Here is a 14048-nt window from a genome sequence, read left to right on the forward strand (position 1 = left end):
TTCTTTCTTGGTGTCCTTTGGATTCACGCCCCTCTGGAACCCCTTATCAAGGTAGTCGCTCTTTTCGAGAGTTCCAAAACCGCTGGAGAACACAAGGTAAGCCTCCATTCCTATTGATTTCACCATGATAATGCCTTTGGTTTAATTCGTGTTGTCGTTTGAAGAAAGAGCTCATTCGAGGGATGGATTGAGCTATTCTCATAAAACGACATATATAAAAATATATAATTATGCTTCCTTGATGATTTCTAGCATTCATGCATTTAGTTAAATTTAATTTATATTTTATTTTGTTAATTTAGCATGTTTCTTAGGTTAATTAGGTTTAATTAGGTATTTATTTCAATTCTGCTCAATTTCAGTAGCTCTCTGTTTTTGTCAGTTAGTCCACACATCATTTCATGCATTTATTTTTCATTAAAAATTCTAAAAAAATCATGGAATGCGCCCTTAGGTGTCCCTAGAAATTTTCCAAAACTTTGAAGAGATTTGAATTCGTTTACTGCGGTAAACGTTCAAAATGGTAAGTCGGGTTTTGTTACCCGGGATGCATTTTAAAAACTCATTTCCGACTTGTAAAATCGAGATCTACCTCATGGGAGATCCGATTTTCGATCCGAAAGATGTTATAAACTCGAGAGGATATCTAGTTTTTAACATGATTTTTTCAGATGTTTTGAATTTTTTTTAGCATCTAACAAAAATCTGAGAGTTCGGAACACGTGTCAGAGCCTGATTTGGGCCTCTGAGACTTTGGATCGACTTAAGGCTATGGGTTCTCTTTGGGTATTGCTCCAAAACCGAATCTATAAAAAGTGAATGTCATGCTAGGGATGTCCTATGTTTTCATCTGAAAGCTTGTCATTTTTAGAACAGTTGTGATACCTGTTTCGGATTTGTTTTGTCAGTCTTCTGTTTTGCCACATTTGTCTGTTCTATCGATTTAGGAATGAAAAGTTAGATTTTTATCCATGTTTTTGTTGATCAAATGCCTAAGTCATGAACATAAAAGTTGTTCCTTTAGGTGTCTTGAGTAGCTCTGTTACATATCAGAAATTTCCATGGCTGTTGTCTATTTGTTTAACATTTTATATTAGATTAGGTTGATTTTACCTACGTCAGAACCAAATCCCTGTTACCGAGCTCACCATGGCTCAAATCCCGAGGATGTAAAAACAAAAAATGTTCCATTTCGGGTCCTTTAGCAGTCTGCAAAATATCAGAAGTTTTTATGGTGTAAATTTTGCATTATCATGTTAAGCATTGCATTTGGTTCGGGTCCGTAGGCGAAATCCACCATTTTTAGGACTTTCTTTAAATTTTAGTATTCAAATCATATCATTTCGTGCATTTTAGCATTATAGGCTGTTTATAAGAGTATGTAGAGGCTTCATACCGAATTTGGTGTAATTTGGAATCCATTTGAGGTTCGGTTTAGCCGTAATATCAAAACAGGGCCCCGCGGGACCCGGATCCAAGCGAAATTCATTATTTTGGATAATTGCAAAATATCAAATTCTGATTTTACAGTCCTAATGTGTTTAGAAGCAGGTCCTCATATCTCATATTTCATTTCATCATCATTTGATTCAATTTGAATTTCAAAATCTCAATTTTACCAAAATTTCCTTCAAAAAACCCTGATTTTAAAGGTATAACTTTGATATTAGGGGTATTTCGGTCATTTTAACCCCAATTTCGAATTTCAAAACTATTTTCTACTGAATTTCTTGCATTTTCATCATTTCAAATATCAAGGAAGCATGAGAATAGAGTTTACATCCAATTAAGTCCAATAATTTTATAATATTATTGGAAAATCTTGGAAAAACTCACATATTTGAGCTAACCTTATTTCAAGTTTGGCAGGAACATTCAAAAGAAGGAGCTGAAGTCTACAAATTTCTTTTATTTTATTTATTTAGTGATGTAATAATGTAAATCTTGGAATAAGATTTTAATTTCCTGCTTAGACTAGGATGCATATCATATAGTTCGAATTTATGCAATATCCTGCTTATATGATTCATGCATTTTATTTCAAAAGCACTATGGATGTATACGAATGGCACATGCACCAACTCTTAGGGAGTTGATGAACTCGGTGGAATCCATATTAACGGCCCTAGTCGGAATATAGACGAGACCCAGATCCATCATCTTTCTACTAGTCACATTGAGCCTACACTCTTAGGCTATCTTAAAATGCACATCATATTTCTAATATTTTCAAAGTATTGTGAATTAAATCAATTAAACTCTGAACATATTCATGGCCACAATCAGGATATGTGAAGGATTTATTTTGACTTAATACATATTTTTCCAACAAATTTCTTAGAAAATCTTTCAAAGTGCATTCATTCACTCATATCATTTGCATCATAAAATCATTGATTTTCCCATGATTTTCTTAAGAAAGTTTCATTCTCAAAGAAATTGATTTCTCAAGAAACTCTGAGTATTTTCCAAAATCGGTTTTCACAGTTTTCCATAGAAACTTCTAAGTTGGATTTCCAAGATCAAAGTTTCCCTCGATTTTCCTTGGAAAATATTATTTTCTTAAGATTTTCAAAAAGAGTTTTCCAATCTTTCTCAAGAATCAAAGATCAATTTCCTAGTATTTCAAGGGTTTTAAGGCTAAGATTCCCAGGATTTCAATTTCTCAACTTCAGTTTTTCTTCTCAAATGAGTTTTCCTATCAAGTTTCCATCATTTTCCTAAGAAAATTCTCAAAGTCCGAATTTTCCCGAGAAGTATTTCCTTTTTCAAATGTTCACCTTTTTCTCAAGAATCACTTCTATTTTCCAAGGATTTTCAACCATTCATGATTTTTCCACAACTTTATGAACTTTCTCGTGATTTCAAAACCCCTTTCCATCTGAGTTTTCCTGAGAGATTGATTTCCACCTTTTCCCTGAGAAATATCTTTCAACTCCAAAGGTTTTCTGAGCATACATCATGTTTTCCAACTTACATTTTCCAAAATCTCATAGCACATGCCTGAATTCTCTGTGCATATAGGATAGAACACGATTTTGATGATTTAACTAAGTCAAGCACAATTTTGGTCCTTGGTTCGATTACCCCTGTTAAAGGCGGTAGAAACGGTCGAACCTCGTACCGACAGGTCGAGCCCCATCCTATGGATTTTCCCGCAATTTTCAAAATGGAGGCGAGTATTTCAAAACATTTTCCAAAATCCGGTCAAGTTTGAAGCGCAAAAGTGTTTCCCTCTTTCTCTTCCACAAGGAAAAGAAGACGGGAAAAATTTTGCGACAATAACAGGTTTGGCGACCGTGATGGGACCTGTCCTTGTCTGGCCTAAATTGTGCTTGACTTAGTTCAATTATCAAAATTATGTTCACAAAATGTCAGCTCTTTACTTTTGATATCATGCGAACCTAGGAGCCTAGATTCTGACCTAGCTGACATTGATTGCATATAGCCTAGGCATGGTTTGGTAGGACCAGATTGAGGAGAAATTTTCATGCTCACATAGACTTAGGTCTAAATACAACTGTCCTCAATTTAGGATCTGAATGCAAACAATGTATGCTTCTTCAAAATTTTCTCAAAATCTATCTCTCTAGGATTTAGAGCCCTCTATTTCTTGCATGTGATCATTTTTAAAATCTCCATTACCTATCATTACCCGGTCTTCACGTTGCTGGGCTCTCTTCCAGAACCCTAGTTCGGGACAGAGCCTCACAACTGGGCCAATTATTTGGGTTAACACCCCCCTACCACGTACCGCGGGCCACAGTCCGAAGTATATCGGTAGGCGCTCAAGGATGTTGGAAAACCTTACCTTAGAACCAGAGTTGGAATTATATGCCACGTACCTCGAATTTCGATTCGGGTATATCGACATAACTGGATTGGACAAAGATGATCTAAACCTAGAGTTAGGATTAGGGTCCTACGACCATTTTCAAAATAATGCACCTAGAGTCAGCCTTTTAGGGAGTGCTGTATGTGCATAAATGTTTGTGCAGGATGTGAGTTTGTATGCTACCTTTATTTCCCTCATATTTTCCCAAAAATATATTCAAATTTCCATATTCTCATCCTTTTCCATTATTTTCTCAAACCCTGGATGACTTTTTAAAATATCCTATTTCTTTCAAAACTCCAGGTGATTTTCCATTCTACCTTTCTACTGGATCTCAAATTTCCAGCTGCATTTTTATCCTGCCTGCAATTTTCCAAAATCATATGTTTTCTCTCATTGGATTTTCAATTCTTTTGTCTATTTGCAAAATTCTTCACCTTGCATACCTTGATTATTGTAATAGAAATTGTTTATCCCTTTATTCTAAATCCGTTTGCGGATTGTTTTTTCAAGAGATATTTCTTTCCTTCAAAAATGGTGTTTTCCTCGTGGTTGACGACCTCGCCTAGGTAACAAGGCACATTTTCTGTTGTTTATTTCCCTTGCAAAAGGATGACAACACAATTGTCATAATCCTTATGATGACTCAATCCCTAGTAATGGGATATTCTTCCAATGGTCTACCATATTTTCTTCAATATTTCCTTCCAAAAATCCAAAAAAAATTCCTCAAAATTTGATCCTGTCTTTGCCCTGCAGAGTCCTGCAGAGAAAGAGAAAGAGAGAGAATACAAGAAAGCCTTCACAACATTTGATGGTTCAGACAAGGTCTGGAAGGAAAACATCATCACAGCGTATCAGCTACTCATCAACATCAGAAGGAGAGATGAATTCACCAAGGTCAGACAAAGACCAAGAGCAGCCAGAAGATGACGGTATCGACCCTCAGATGTACGCGATGTTTTAGAAAATGATGAAGAGGATGATGAGTGAGCAGGTTGGCACCAGCTCAGACAAAAATCCATTTAGTCAAAGAATTAGAGATCGTGTGGCAAAGAGGTCAACCAAGTCCTCTGAGGAGAATGTTCAAGATACTTCAGACGAAAATGATACCGATGAAGAATATGAGGTGCCTCCGGCATTTCAGAAACGTGGCCAAAGGAGGAGTCACAAATCAAAAAGTCAGGGCGCAGAAGAGCTATTGCAGACACAGTTCAGGGAAATGGCCAAAGTGGTAAAAGATCTGCAAGCCCGCGACAAGGGCAAGAAAGTCTTCACCAGCGAGGACTTCTATGATGGCCTCGAAGGGGATGATGATATCGAAAACCTCCCCCATAAATTAATCAAGTTTGATGGTTCTAGCGACCCGAAAGCACATCTCGCCATGTTCTTCGCTGAATGCTCTAGGTTCAAGAGAGACAATAGAGCATTGTTCTTATGCTTTCCCCGCAGCCTGGAAGGAGTCGCGGCCAAATGGTACGCGGAACATATCAATCTTATAGAACTGAAAGAGTTCGACAAAGTCGTGAATTTGTTTGTTGAACGATTCTTGTTCAATATTGAAGTGCTCCCAACATTGAGCCATCTCTGCAATCTAAGGCAGAATGAAAATGAAAAGGCAAGGGTCTTCATTCGCAGATGGAGAGAGACCTGCAACAAAATGAGGGATCCTATATCAGAAAGACATGCTTTATCCCTGATCCTCAACAATTTTTCGCAACCTCTAAGAGGATTAATCTCTACCTCACCATCCAAATCTTTTGTTGAACTCATTGAGCGAGCAGAATGGCTCGAGCTGAGTGTGGAGAATGGAGTCTATGAAGGCTTCACATTTTCCAAGAATAACTCTCAAGGTGAACAAAAGAAGAAGGCTCACTTCACTTTTGTGGCCAAATCTTTCAATAATAGCAAAGGCAACAAGAATGATCATAGTTTGGAGAGAATCAAAAAGCAAAAAGGAAAGGACATCAACAGTGATAAACCTCTCCAATCCAGCCCTCAACATCAAAAGAAAGATCAGGAAAAATCAAAGCGCAAGGACTGAAAAACTGATCGAGAATTCACACCTCTGGATCAGACACTCGAGAGTATACTCGAGTATATGCTTGAGAAAGACATTGTCCGGTTGCCTAAAGCCGTTGATCCTCCAACAATTATGGGCAGATTCAAAGAACAGTTTTACAAGTTTCATCGAGCAATAGGGCACGATACAGAAAACTGCTTCGTCCTTAAAAACATTGTTCAAGACTACATTGACAAGAAGCTCCTCGTTGAAGATGAAAAGGAGGACTAGTCATCCTGACAAAGATTTTTTCTATAATCATTCAAGAAGATGACAATGCCAACAATTTCCCATTTCCCATCTTGCTTTTTCAAAAGAATAATGTAATCCCATTCTCTTTCCTTGATTTTAAAGCATCAATAAAGTCACCAATTTTTTTTCAATAGCTTGGCGCCATCTTATTTACTTCCTCTTCCTTTTCATAATGTCTCTCTTGTGAGGAATGATCTTGAGGACATCTATCAGTCAAGAAGCTTGTCGCCTTATTCATCGATTATCCTTCTTTTATTCAAAATGTTCTCCCTAGTTACACTGAGGCATTTTTTTGGAAAATTTATCTTTACCTCAAAACATCCTGTATGCAGGCAGGATAAACCATTCTCTCATTTTGCATATATATGCACTCATTTGCATCAATTTGCATTCATTTGCACTTCATTTTCATGTGCATGTGCATTGCATTTGCATTAACTATGCACCCAATTCCATTTCTCATTCAGGATAAGGGATAAATCCTGAGACTATGAATGATTTCCCATCTTAATCATCAATCTCTGACTCTAGTCTACAATCTCTGGATAGGATCCTCTTTTCAAAAATCTAGTTTCAGCATTGACAATTTGCAAAATTGTGTTCCCCTAACCGGGTTCTCCTCTGAAGATCTGAATTTCGATTCAGCTTTCTTTCAAACTCCAACTTTCAAGTTGGTCCATATCTTTCTTTTGTTGATTCGAGTTCCGACTCGTGATCTCTATACCTTGTTCGAGCTCAGATTCGAACTCTTCATCTTCTGTTGATCCGGGTTCCGACTCGAGATCTCTTTATTCATTCAAGCTCAAATTCGAGCTCTTCATCATCTTCTGTTGATCCGGGTTCCGACTCGAGATCTCTTTATTCATTCGAGCTCAGATTCGAGCTCTTCATTTTTCTTTTGTTGATCCGGGTTCCGACTCGAGATCTCTTTATTTACTCGAGCCTTGACTCAAGCTCTTCATTTTTCTTTTGTTAATCCGGGTTCCGACTCGAGATCTCTCTATTCATTCGAGCTCTGACCCGAGCTCTTTATTTTCATTTGTTGATCCGGGTTCCGACTCGTGATCTCTTTACTTTATTCGAGCTCTGACTTGAGCCATTCATTCTTCTGCATTGATCCAAGGGTCAGTCGATTTCTCAAATTTGATATTTTGCCCACCAATTCCAATTAAAATCCTCGGGTCATTCAATTCTTCAATTTCGACCTCCGGCTCACCCAATTTCCAATTTTCAAATTACCAAAATTCTCAATTTTGACCGCCAGGTCATCCGATTTCTATTCCTCGTTCAGGATAAGGGGATAATCCTGAAACCATTCATAGAAGTGATCCACCTCTCTATAATGGTCCTTGTTCTTCATTGAACTGATAGTGTTCTAAGTGAACTGATAGTCGTTCTTCATTGAACTGATAGTGTTCCAAGTGAACTGATAGTCGTTCTTCACCGAACTGATAGCGTTCCCAAGTGAACTGATAGTCGTTCTTCATTGAACTGATAGTGTTTCCAAGTGAACTGATAGTCGTTCTTCATTGAACTGATAGTGTTTCCAAGTGAACTGATAGTCGTTCGTCATTGAACTGGTAGTGTTCCAAGTGAACTGATAGTCGTTCTTCATTGGACTGATAGTGTTTCCAAGTGAACTGATAATCGTTCTCCATTGAACTGATAGTGTTCCAAGTGAACTGATAATCGTTCTCCATTGAACTGATAGTGTTCCAAGTGAACTGATAGTCGTTCTTCATTGAACTGATAGTGTTTTAAGTGAACTGATAGTCGTTCTTCATTGAACTGATAGTGTTCCAAGTGAACTGATAGTGTTCCAAGTGAACTGATAGTCGTTCTTCATCGAACTGATAGTGTTCCAAGTGAACTGATAGTCGTTATTCATTGAACTGATAGTGTTCCAAGTGAACTGATAGTCGTTCTTCATTGAACTGATAATGTTCCAAGTGAACTGATAGTCGTTCTTCATCGAACTGATAGTGTTCCCAGCGAACTGATAGTCATTTTTCATTGAACTGATAGTGTTCCAAGTGAACTGATAGTCGTTCTTCATTGAACTGATAGTGTTCCAAGTGAACTAATAGTCGTTCTTCATTGGACTGATAGTGTTTCCAAGTGAACTGATAGTCGTTCTTCATCGAACTGATAGTGTTCCAAGTGAACTGATACTCGTTCTTCATTGAACTGATAGTGTTCCAAGTGAACTGATAGTCGTTCTTCATTGAATTAATAGTGTTCCCAAGTGAACTGATAGTCGTTCTTCATCAAACTGATAGTGTTCCCAAGTGAATTGATAGTCGTTCTTCATTGAACTGATAGTGTTCCAAGCGAATTGATAGTCGTTCTTAACGAACCGATGGTCGTTCTTAATTGAACTGATATTGTTCCCAATGAACTGATAGTCGCCTCCTTTGGGGAAAAGAGAGGAGAATTTTCATCACGGATGTGTTGAGCCGGACTTCAAATACTCACTTTCACCTAGGATTTCAAGAAAATTTTATCAATTAATTGTTGATTTCAGAATCTTTATTACACAAATTCCTATCTCAATTTACCTTCAGCATTACTTCCAAAAGAGTGAAGTTTTTGCGAAAAGAGATTCAAAACTTCAAATTCTTTCTACTGGCCAACCAAAATCCTCGATATGGCCAGAAAAGAAGATTCAATGTTAGTGAAAAGCCATGGATGATTGATATTGATCGCAGTCAATGGCACATCTTTAAAGGCTATTCTTGTAAAGACGAGGCAGTGAAAATATCCTGAGCGCTTGAAAAGAGAGCGTTTACCCAAGCCCTGTCTCCTCAGAATCACCTAAGCTGCCATTAAATATCCGCAAAAGGGATCTTTCACTTGTCGTCAAGATGAAGGCGAACTAAGCGAGTAGACCCTCGGGGCCAAAGAAGATTCGAAACATCTACAAGATGACGGAGTGTGTGACGGATCCTTCCAGGGAAAGTCCAAAGCACTGTCGAGAAGAAGGCAGATGCGATGAACCTCTCGACAATCCCTAAAAGATATTTAATTTCAGCTGTCATCCAAAGATCTCCAAACCCATCGTCCAAGAAGGATCGAAACATCTCCAAGATGAAGGAGTTTGTGACGTGCCCTTCTCAAAAGAGAGCAAGAGAGGAAAAAGAGAGAGAGAGAAAAAGTCAAAATACCTCCAAAATGAAGGAGAATGTAGCCAAAAAACTCAAAAGAGAGCCAAAAGAGTGCAGAAAGACTATCATGAGAGAAGCTCTCAAGATATCAAACTGCCAAATCTATCAAAAATCCTTTTTAATCTTGTGAAATTCTATTATCAATACTCTTTCATCAACTGCTTTCATGATATCAAATTCTCTTTCCTGTTCATATCAAGGAAATTGATAGCTTCCTTGAAGGTCAATCACAAGTAATTTGGGTTTCCAATCTCGATTCCATGAAGTGAACCTTGTTTGGAGGTAATGCTTTGGGTAGAAAAGAAAGAATATCTTTGCAGCAATGTGCAACATTTTCAAAAAATTTTGAATCAATAGCAAAATTTCTAATATTTTGACAATATTTTCTAGCTATCCTGACGTGAAGTGAGAGCTTGATGTTTGTTTTCGATGCATCCTCACACCAATTTTAAATCCCTCTTAAGGACTTCATTTTCCGCCCGATCAGGATAAGGGTATAAACCTGAGCCTCCTTCGATGAGGTATTCCATTTTCCGCCCAATCAGGTTAAGGGTATAAACCCGAGCCTCAATCAAAGAGGTATTTCATCTTCCACCCGACCAGGTTAAGGGTACAAACCTGAGTCTCATTCCTATGAGATATTTCAATCCCCAATCAGGTTAAGGGTCAAAACCTGAGCTTCGTTCCATACGAAGCACTTTCTGTCCCATCCAGGTTAAGGGCATAAAACCTGAACTTCACTCTCATAGAGTGAATCTTTTCTCTTCATTCTTCGCTTCATATCTACCATTTTCCTCGGGCTAATTTCTTCACACCCAGTCAAATCCTTCTAACTGGGCCATTTTTTTATATAGCCCAAATTTGGTGTGTTTTTCTTTGCCACTAAGCTCGGCCACAAGCCGGCTTAGTAGCAAAGAGGGGCATCTGTAAGCACCCCAAATTTTCACTCACCTCTCCAACATTTCCACCAAGCATCAGCATCCAGCCTCTGAAATCGCTGGAGGGAAAAATGGTCATTTTCTGAGCTCAGACCTTACAGAAGTCTAAATTTCATCTGCAACTCTGAAAATTTTTCTATTTTTAGCTCAGATGTTCAAAATTTTATTCATGACAGAAGACAGGAATCTCCAAGTCTTGGTTCAAGATTATATGGCATAAGACATGACATTGCATATCATTGCATACGCATCTCATATCACTGCACTGCACAACATGTCATTTCAAGGTCTGGAACTCTTGATTTCAAAATTTTCAATCCAGATTAGAATTTCAACTATTTTCGAAATCGATTCCAGAACCCTGGGTCTTCAAAATTATTAATTCTTCCCATTTTACCCCCAGGGCTCTGAATTTCAAAATATTTTCTCAGGAAAACGATCTTGATAGTTTTCAGTATGGATTTCAGCCACCTTATCTCAGATTTTGCCCTTTTCACAATTTCAAATATCGTCCTTTTACAAAATTGCCCTACAGAGGCCAACTCTTTTCAAAATTTCTGTTTTGCCAATTAGTCCAATTTTTTATGAAAATTCCAAAAAGAGGTTTTCTATCTTGTCTTTATTTCAATAAAGAAGCAATGTGAGACCTACACTGAGGTGGTGTCACATAGAATTTTCTTTTGAAAAATCTGAATTCTGAAAAATCCAAAAATATAGGAGCCTAGATTGGTGCCACTTGTCTTTTTCTCTCTCCTCCCATTTACCTGCCAAGTGTCAGCGTGGGGTTCACTTAGAGGTGGCGCCACATGTCATTTTCTCTCTCCTTCCATCCTCCGACACGTGTCAGTGTGGGGCCATCTTAAGATGCCGCCACATGTCATTAGACATCCTCTTCATTTTATGCCATGTGTCAGTGTCCACCATCTTCACCCTATGCCATGTGTCAGTCCAAGGTCACCAGGAGATGCCACGTGTCATGTGCTGCCTTGTCCAGAAAAAGTAGAGTTGTCTCCTTCTGAGGTGGAGCCATCTGAGGTATTCTCTCCTGCAGCAGACACGTGTCATTCTCTGCTCTTCTCAGAAAAAGCAAGTGACACATGTCACTCCCTACTTTTCTCAGAAAAAGCAAGTGACACATGTCACCCTTTGCTCTTCTCAGAAAAAACAAGGGACACGTGTCTCTCTCTGCTTTCTTCAGAAAAAGCAAGTGACACATGTCACTTTCTGCCTCCTTCAGAAAAAGCAACAATTCAAATATTCAAACTCCAGGATGAGGTGGCGCAAATCCTGAAGTCTCCTCCCTAAATTCATTTTTTGAGATGGTGCCACGTGTCCCTTTCCCTCCTTTTTCTCCCTCTTGCCACATGTCATTGTAGGAGCCACCCTGAGGTGGTGCCACATGGCAATCTCTCCTTTCCTCTAGAAAAAGCAGAAATTTAAATTTCAAACTCTCTCTGAGGTGGCACCATCTGAATCCTCTGCCTTTCCTTCTGACACATGTCAATGTAGATGCTCTGAGGTGGCGCCACATGTCAGTCTCTCCTTTCATCAAAAAAAGTAGAATTCAAACCCCTCTGAGGTGGCATCTTCTGCTTCCTGTGCTCCTACCTTCTGACACATGGCAGTGTGGAGCCACTGTGAGGTGGCGCCACATGGCAATCTCTCCTTCTTCCAGGAAAACCAAGCATTGAATTTCAAACTCCAAGAGAACATCCTCTGAGGTGGCTCCAATTGGGAGACTCCTGCAGAGAAAATCAAGCAAGCTTTTTGAAAAATTCCAAATTCCCCTGCTGAGGTGTCTCACTCACAAAATTCTCATTTTTATTTTCTAAAAAAATCAAAATGGCATGCCCTGAGATGGCACCACATGGAAGGTCCAGATTCACTGTGTTTGAATTTTGAAAATATCCAAAATTTCTACAAATACCTAAGCCCATGCCCAGCTCAGGGGGAGCCCTGTTTGAGAATTGAACTTCATAATTCCATTTTTTTCTTTCTTGGTGTCCTTTGGATTCACGCCCCTCTGGAACCCCTTATCAAGGTAGCCGCTCTTTTCGGGAGTTCCAAAACCGTTGGAGAACACAAGGTAAGCCTCCATTCCTATTGATTTCACCATGATAATGCCTTTGGTTTGATTCGTGTTGTCGTTTGAAGAAAGAGCTCATTCGAGGGATGGATTGAGCTATTCTCATAAAATGACATATATAAAAATATATAATTATGCTTCCTTGATGATTTCTAGCATTCATGCATTTAGTTAAATTTAATTTATATTTTATTTCGTTAATTTAGCATGTTTCTTAGGTTAATTAGGTTTAATTAGGTATTTATTTCAATTCTGCTCAATTTTAGTAGCTCTTTATTTTTGTCAGTCAGTCCACACGTCATTTCATGCATTTATTTTTCATTAAAAATTCTAAAAAAATCATGGAATGCGCCCTTAGGTGTCCCTAAAAATGGGCCAAAACTTCAAAGAGATTTGAATTCGTTTACTGCGGTAAACGTTCAAAATGGTAAGTCGGGTTTTGTTACCCGGGATGCATTTTAAAAACTCATTTCCGACTTGTAAAATCGAGATCTACCTCATGGGAGATCCGATTTTCGATCCAAAAGATGTTCTAAACTCGGGAGGATATCTAGTTTTTAACATGATTTGCTCCAATGTTTCTGATTTTTTTTAATGTCTAACAAAAATCCGAGATTTCGGGACAAGTGTTAGAGCCTAATTTGGGCCTATGAGACTTTGGATCGACTTAGGGCTATGGGTTCTCTTTGGGTATTGCTCCAAATCAGAATCTGTAAAACATGAATGTCATGCTCGGGATGTCCTATGTTTGCATCTGAAAGCGTGTGATTTTTAGAATAGTTGTGATACCTGTTTCGGATTTTTTTTGTCAGTCTCCTGTTTTGCCACATTTGTCTGTTCTGTCGATTTAGGAATGAAAAGTTAGATTTTTATCCATGTTTCTGTTGATCAAATGCCTACATCATGAACATGAAAGTTGTTACTTTAGGTGTCGTGAGTAGCTCTGTTAAATATCAGAAATTTTCATGGCTGTTTTCTATTTGTTTAACATTTTATATTAGATTAGGTTGATTTTACCTACGTTAGAACCAAATCCCTGTTACCGAGCTCACCATGGCTCAAATCCTGAGGCTGTAAAAACAAAAAATGTTCCATTTCGGGTCCTTTAGCAGTCTGCAAAATATCAGAAGTTTTTATGGTGTAAATTTTGCATTATCATGTTAAGCATTGCATTTGGTTCGGGTCCGTAGGCGAAATCCACCATTTTTAGGACTTTCTTTAAATTTTAGTATTCAAATCATATCATTTCGTGCATTTTAGCATTATAGGCTGTTTATCAGAGTATGTAGAGGCTTCATACCGAATTTGGTGTAATTTGGAATCCATTTGAGGTTCGGTTTAGCCGTAATATCAAAATAGGGCCCCGCGGGACCCGGATCCAAGCGAAAATAAGCGAAATTCGTTATTTTGGATAATTGCAAAATATCAAATTCTGATTTTACAGTCCTAATGTGTTTAGCAGCAGGTCCTCATATCTCATATTGCATTTCATCATCATTTGATTCAATTTGAATTTCAAAATCTCAATTTTACCAAAATTTCCTTCAAAAAACCCTGATTTTAAAGGTATAACTTTGATATTATGGGTATTTCGGTCATTTTAACCCTAATTTCGAATTTCAAAACTATTTTCTACTGAATTTCTTGCATTTTCATCATTTCAAATATCAAGGAAGCATGAGAATAGAGTTTACATCCAATTAAGTCCAAT

Source organism: Nuphar pumila, chromosome 16 (genome assembly GCF_984573655.1).
Source record: "Nuphar pumila chromosome 16, dmNupPumi1.hap1.1, whole genome shotgun sequence".
In the NCBI taxonomy this organism is placed as follows: domain Eukaryota; kingdom Viridiplantae; phylum Streptophyta; class Magnoliopsida; order Nymphaeales; family Nymphaeaceae; genus Nuphar; species Nuphar pumila.